Source organism: Xenopus tropicalis, chromosome 1, assembly GCF_000004195.4.
Source record: "Xenopus tropicalis strain Nigerian chromosome 1, UCB_Xtro_10.0, whole genome shotgun sequence".
In the NCBI taxonomy this organism is placed as follows: Eukaryota; Metazoa; Chordata; class Amphibia; order Anura; family Pipidae; genus Xenopus; species Xenopus tropicalis.
In genome coordinates, this window is record NC_030677.2 from 37,657,929 (window position 1) to 37,664,830 (window position 6,902).

Sequence of the window (6,902 nt, forward strand, 5' to 3'; positions counted from 1 at the left end):
TAATACAGCTTGGAAAATATATTAATTTCTTTCGCTGGTGCCTCCAATGTGTTTTCATTTATTTTTTTCATTGTTAACAGCCCTATATCGTGACAATGTTAGTACAGAGGGGGCCTCAGTAAATGCATAGGAAACCAATTTTCCCAGGCTTCTCTCAGGATTTACAATATAGTAGTTAGACCAGGGCTATTTATTAAACCTGTAGCTGATTTAAAGAGCCAGGGAATTTTTTCCCCCAGGAACAGCCTTTTGCAGTCCTGACAATATGAAGAGGAGTGTAAATTGAATCTCTGTAGCTATTGGAAATGACTGCTGGATGCCTTGTTAAAGGGATTTGTTTGGTGTAGACCTGTACACTTAAATTACATTAATTAATAAATAGACGATCTGTCATAAGGTGTAGAAATTATAGTTATAAACAAGTGTACCTGGCAGTTTCCACTCAGGTGACCAAGCTCTTATGTTATCCTAGCCAGCTGCCGCTATATAAAGATAACATGGCACAATACTGACAGGGTACTGCAGGACATACATGTATTCAGCAATTAGTAATTCGTTTAGATGTGCTGACCAGGTTAACCAATGACTTATGAGTCAGTGGGCAGGGGAAGCTGAACTATTCTCCATCCATTTCAATGGCAGTTGCCTTGATTTGTAGATGCAATAAATAGTCTGTGAGTGTTTAAAATGACTATGGTCTGACACATGAGGACAGCCACTAAGATGGAAGTCCTTGGAGTGACAATACACCCAGAGTAACCCTATGTTTTTGTTTTATTTTAATGCACAACCGATACAATCCTGCATTTTAGGTCCATCAAGTTAAAAAAGAAACAAACAAACAAATTTACCTACATACTGTATGTAGTTAAAGGCACTACGTTTGCCTTGGTGCAGTTACCCATAGCAATCAATTCTGTTTTAACCAGGGGACCACTAATTCTTACATACTTATTGGTTGCTATAGAGATTAGTACAGTAGCAAACCTTGCTCCTTTTATTACATTTCCCATAAAATGAATCAAACCAGTTAAAATGCTTAGTTTGGCTTGTTTTAAATTGTGTTAGTTTATAAGGAGTGGGGTGAAAGCAGAGTTAAGGTGGCCATACACGTGGCGATCTGACGATGTTTCGTATGACCATCGGTCGCACGAAACATCGTAAGATCCGCCACACACCATTCAGGGCTGAATTGGCAGGTAAGGAGGTAGAAACAAAAGGATTTCTACCTCCTTCTGCCGATTCAGATCTGAAGGGAGAATTTTGGTCAGGCGCCTTCTATGGCGCCCGATCAAAATTTTCCAACTGGTCCAATCGGCGAGTCGGCCGATATCAGCAGCTTCCTGCGATATCGGTCGACTCGCCGACATACCATACACGCACCGATTATCGTACGAAACGAGGTTTCGTACGATAATATGGGTGCGTGTATGGCCACCTTTAGATTCTGTTAGACTTGGGGGGGGTGGGGGCATTTAACAAAATTTTAATTTGTGTAACTTTTGTACTTTTTTCTACAAAGAAAAAACTCTCAAATAAAAAAAGCAAGAATTTTGACTTATTTAGTAAAAGATCCAATAATAAATAAGTCAACATTTGATAAAAAATCCTGGCACTGACCGGGGGGTGCATAACATTTGGCACCCAATAGCATTGAGCCTAGGATAGCTCCCATTGATCTCTCATGACCTCAACAGCTTTTAGATGGTGAAGTTTTGTACTAGTGTTTTTTGTGGTTTTTATGAATTCCGAAAAGTTTGTGTTTTTGAGTAATTAGTAAAATACACAATTTTTAGTTCTAAAAAGTATGATTTGGGAAAATTGAAAAAAATGAATGTTAGTAAATGGGCCCATGAATATCAATAAATGAATCAAAAGACAGGAGGGCACATCTTATGTCTATAATATAGATATACAGAACTCTGTTCAACCTAACGGCTCAGTTATTAATGCAAGTAGGAATCACAAAATTGTGCATCTTTAACCTATACTCACAAGGGTAAAATGGCAGTTGCTTCTGCTTTTCTGATAATGTGTCAGCTGCAAAAGTGCATGCCATGGAGGCCCACTGTGTGCTGCGTTTTATCCATTTCAATTTGTACTTTCTTAGTGAACTGCTTTTTAAAGAAGCATTGACTCTAAAATAAGTTCAAAATGTATAGTGATTATGCATTTGATATGCCAATGCCATCATGCTTATTGGGACTTCTGATATGTTGACTTGATGAGAATTTTGCACTTGTTTTATACAAATACTGGCTTTGGATCACCCATATACACTGTAAGGCATTTAGTTGTGTGGAAGTCCTTCAGGCAAGAACTAATAATTGTGACCAAAAGACAAAATAGGTAAGAAAAGGAGAGGCCAAAGGTGAGGAGACAGTTGGACAAACAGGGACAGGGCAGAGCGGCAAAGAGTCTGGGAGAGGCAGGTAAGGGACAGAGGGAAAAGAGTCATAAACGGAATGGGACAGAGCAGAAAAAGAGTGAGATGGAGCTGGCAGAGAGTCTGCAACAGAACAGAAACAAGAACTGGACTACAGCAGTGTTTTTCAACCTTTTTTGGGCAAAGGCACACTTGTTTCATGAAAAAAATCACGAGGCACACCACCATTAGAAAATGTTAAAAAATGTAACTCTGTGCCCAGCAGCAGTGCCCCCCTAGTACATTGGTGCCCAGCAGCAGTGCCCCCCTAGTACATTGGTGCCAAGAGCAGTGCCCCCCTAGAACATTGGTGCCCAGCAGCAGTGCCCCCCTAGTACATTGGTGCCAAGAGCAGTGCCCCCCTAGTACACTGGTGCCCAGCAGCAGTGCCCCCCTAGTACATTGGTGCCAAGAGCAGTGCCCCCCTAGTACATTGGTGCCCAGCAGCAGTGCCCCCCTAGTACATTGGTGCCAAGAGCAGTGCCCCCCTAGTACATTGGTGCCCAGCAGCAGTGCCCCCCAGTACATTGGTGCCAAGAGCCAGCCCCTCTAGTACATTGGTGCCCAGCAGCAGTGCCCCCATAAGTCAGTGTGCCCCGTGGCCCCCCCTAATACATTGGTGCCCAGCAGCATTTTACTCTTCGGCGGCTTCAGCAGCATCTTCCCCTCACGCGCGCCGCCTCTGCACTTCTGCCTACACGCGACCGCACACAGGCCCTTTTATAACGTTGCGCCCCGTGCGTACTGACGTCACCCGCACACACGGGGCGCAACCAATGACAGGGCCCGGATTTTTTTTTTTAAAGTAAAAATTGCGGCCCTGCCTACGGCACACCAGGCAACATCTCGCGGCACGAACAGCGGTTGAAAAACGCTGGACTAGAGCATGAATAGGAACAGAACTGGAGCAAGACTAGGAGCACACAGGCGCAAGAGCAAGGAAACAAGAGCCAGGGATGTGCCACAGTGATCAGGAAACAGAGGCCAATGCCCAAGCACAGGAAGTGAGGAGAGCAAGGTTTATATGGGGCAGGCTCAACCCTGATTGGCTGACCCCATCCAACCAATAAGGCTGCTGCTGGGAACAGACTGGGAAAGAGCAGGTGATAAGTAATAAGTAAGCCTGCTAGCTGCTCACCTGGCCTAGTGTATAAAGAGTGCAGGGAGAGACCTGCAGAGTTCCTGGCTCAAATTCCAGCAGAGTCTTATACACATCTACATAGCACACACATACACAATCGACTATATACTCTCATGTCACCAGGAGTTAAAATACCTTTCACTGCACTGTGTTTGAGAGACTAGGTAGCATTTAAAACTAACTTGCATGTATAAATCTGACCCAGAAGATGTTAAATTAAAGAAATAGATATTCATGTAGTGATGAGCGCAATTTTTTTGCAGGAATGGATTCGCAGCGAATTTCCGCTATTCAGCATTGGCGAATTGTTTTGCGATAGTTCAGTGAAAATTTGCAGCGAAAAAATTTGTTGTGTGTCAAAAAAAGTCGCAGTCGTGTCAAAATTAAATTGGGCACGGGTCAAAAAAATACGCGTGCAACAAAAAAAGTCACATGACAAACGTATTTCGGGGGGTTTTCATGATTTTTCCTGTCATTTTGCAAATTTCTCAGTGAAGGGAAACAGGACAGATTCGCTCATCACTATTGCTCTGTGTTTTCAGCTGTCAGCAAAAAGTGCATAGTTACATTCAGTATGGTATATATATGTAATAACTGGCTGAGGAGACTGTAATTCAGCAGCATTTTTCTTTTCTACTTTTATTTTCTGTGTTTGGAAATGATTGGGCTGATAATGCAAAATTTAAAAGCGAATATTACACGTATGTCACTAATTAAGTAGGAATGTCTAGTGTGTGAGAAGAAGAATGCACACCTGATATCTAGAATGCAATGTAGCATGCAAGAATGAGCAGGTACAAATTGGCTATTTATACTACCGAATCTAAAATGCAAAGTCATCACCTACAGAAATATCCACGGAATTTACACATTCTTATAAGATCATTATTATAATATTGAGGGACCTGACATTTTTTCAGATGCTTTGTTTAAAATGTTATTGCACATTTACTGAAGACCACGTTAAAAGATTATTTATGGTAGTGACACGCAGGCTTATTTGTCTCTTGTGTTAAACAATCGCTACCATGGGTGACAGGCCTCCTCCCTATGTTAACATTGGAATCGCCATGAGTAAATTCATTTCTCAAGGCAATTCAGCTTAATCACAGCGATATGCCTGCATTCTCATTTTCCTGCGATTAAGCCAAATCTCTGCAACTAATGTCATTTACTCGCAGCGATTGCAAAGTGAGCTTAGGGCAAGGTATTTTTGGGGAGATTTGCCATCTGTGGTAGTGATTTTTTAATACGGCCAGCAAATCTCCCTGCATAGTTGCTCTTAGGCTAATGGCACACAAGGATACATTTCCTCTACCACGGACGACTAATGTTCTCTGAATGCTTTTCCAGCTGCAATACAGTAAATTACCGGTGACAAAACATACGTGGTAGTACCTTTTTCTGAAGTCGCCCGAAGTTTCCTAGCAACTGAGAGTTCAAACCATGTTCCCGTTGCTCAGAAACTCTAGTGAGACCAGGAAAAAACCTTTTAAATCCCAGCTAACTGTATCTGAATCATTTTCCTATAGGCCAATTGGCAAGCAGAATCAATATCTGGCTACAACATGTACACAAAACATTACGTTGTTACATGTCACACAAAATTACGTTTAGTAGGCTATAAAACAGTTCATATATGTGTGTATATAAAATATTTCATTTTCCCATGGCGCAAAGTACACAGGCTACTAAGGAGCAAAAGAATATGCATCTTGTCAGTTACAACTAGCCCATCTGATCTTTTTTTTTTTTTTGCATTAGTAGCAATGGATAATGAATTTGTTTTGAAACAGCCCATATATATTTCCATCCTGCTTTAAAGTAACTAAGACGAGTTTACCGAGAAGAGAAAAGAAAAAAAAAACTCTAAAACACTTTATTACAAGTTAAATTAATAAAAGCTTTTGAATTCAGAAATAATGTCAAAACTGACAAGCTCCGGGGAAATGGAATGGAAACCAGTGGGCAAAATGAAAAATGAATATCACATTACGAGTAGGGAAAAATATGATTTTCCAATCAAGAGCTGAAATGTGAAGTAATGTAAAATTGTAAATAGAAGAGAGAATTGAAGGAATCAGTCTGAATGGAATTTATACCATCAGATGATAAAGAAGGCCTTTTCATTGGTAACGTTTGCACATTGCATAAAACCCCCGAAGGAAAGGCATTAAATGCAATTTCATAGGCGGATCTGCACAAAGGTATTTCATTCTTGGCTGTATGAGTCTATCAAGTAAAAAATTATACGCAGGCTGTGAAGATCTTTTGTTCGTCACTGAGTGAGATTGACATAGATGATTTTGATGTTGAAATATTCAAGCTGCAATCATCTAATCTTAGAGAATAACTGACATTTAATAGTTCTTCCAGGCACTAGTACAATGTATGATAAAATTAGTTGGGGTAGCACAAGTTAGAGCTTCACTCAGTTACAGCTCAGAGCTTAAAGGCGTAGTTCACCTCTAAGTTAACTTCTAGTATGTTACAGAATGGCCAATTCTTAGCAACTTTTCGGTCTTCATTTATTATTTCTTATAGTTTTTAAATTATTTGCCTCCTTCTTTTGACTCTTTCCAGCTTTCAAATTGGGGTCACAACAAGGGGTTGTTTAGTGAGCACTAAAGGGCACCCATTAGTGATCTAGCTCTTTGGGGATAGGTAAATGGCTGCTACACAGGTCTGGCCTGGGATTTAAAATAGGCCCTGGCATTTCAAGTACACAGAGGCCCAAACAGCCCCCCAGCAGCCCAATAAATAGTGACTGTCTATGACATCTTACAGCAGCCCCTCTGGCATTTGCCAGAACCCACAGATTGCCAGTCCTGGATTGCCGCTATAGGCTTTAGTTATCAGCAAGGTACATGCAGGGTAAAGGTGGCCATACATGGGCCAATAAGCTGCCTATTAGTCGAAAATTAACCAGATATCTATCAGGCAGGTTTAAAAATCCTGTTAGGGTTGGATTGGCTTGATATGGCCTTCACCATGATGGCCTGCATTACTTTCATTGTAATCTGATTGTTTGGCCTGATATCACCCATCAATAGATTGTAGGCAGATTGGGAAAAGATCTGCTCATTTTGTGACAAGCCTTTTCAAACAAGCAGATCTTTAGGTACAGGTATGGGACCTGTTATTTAGAATGCTTGGGACCTAGGGTTTTCCAGATAAGGGATCTTTTCAAAATTTGGAACTCTATACCTTAAGTCTACTAAAAAATGTAAACTGTTTTTTTTAAAATGCACCCTGCGAGCGTTATGCCACCTGCATTGTGAGCGAGCTTCCAGTGTGTAAGCTCATGTTCGGAGGCACATAGGCACATAATGAGCG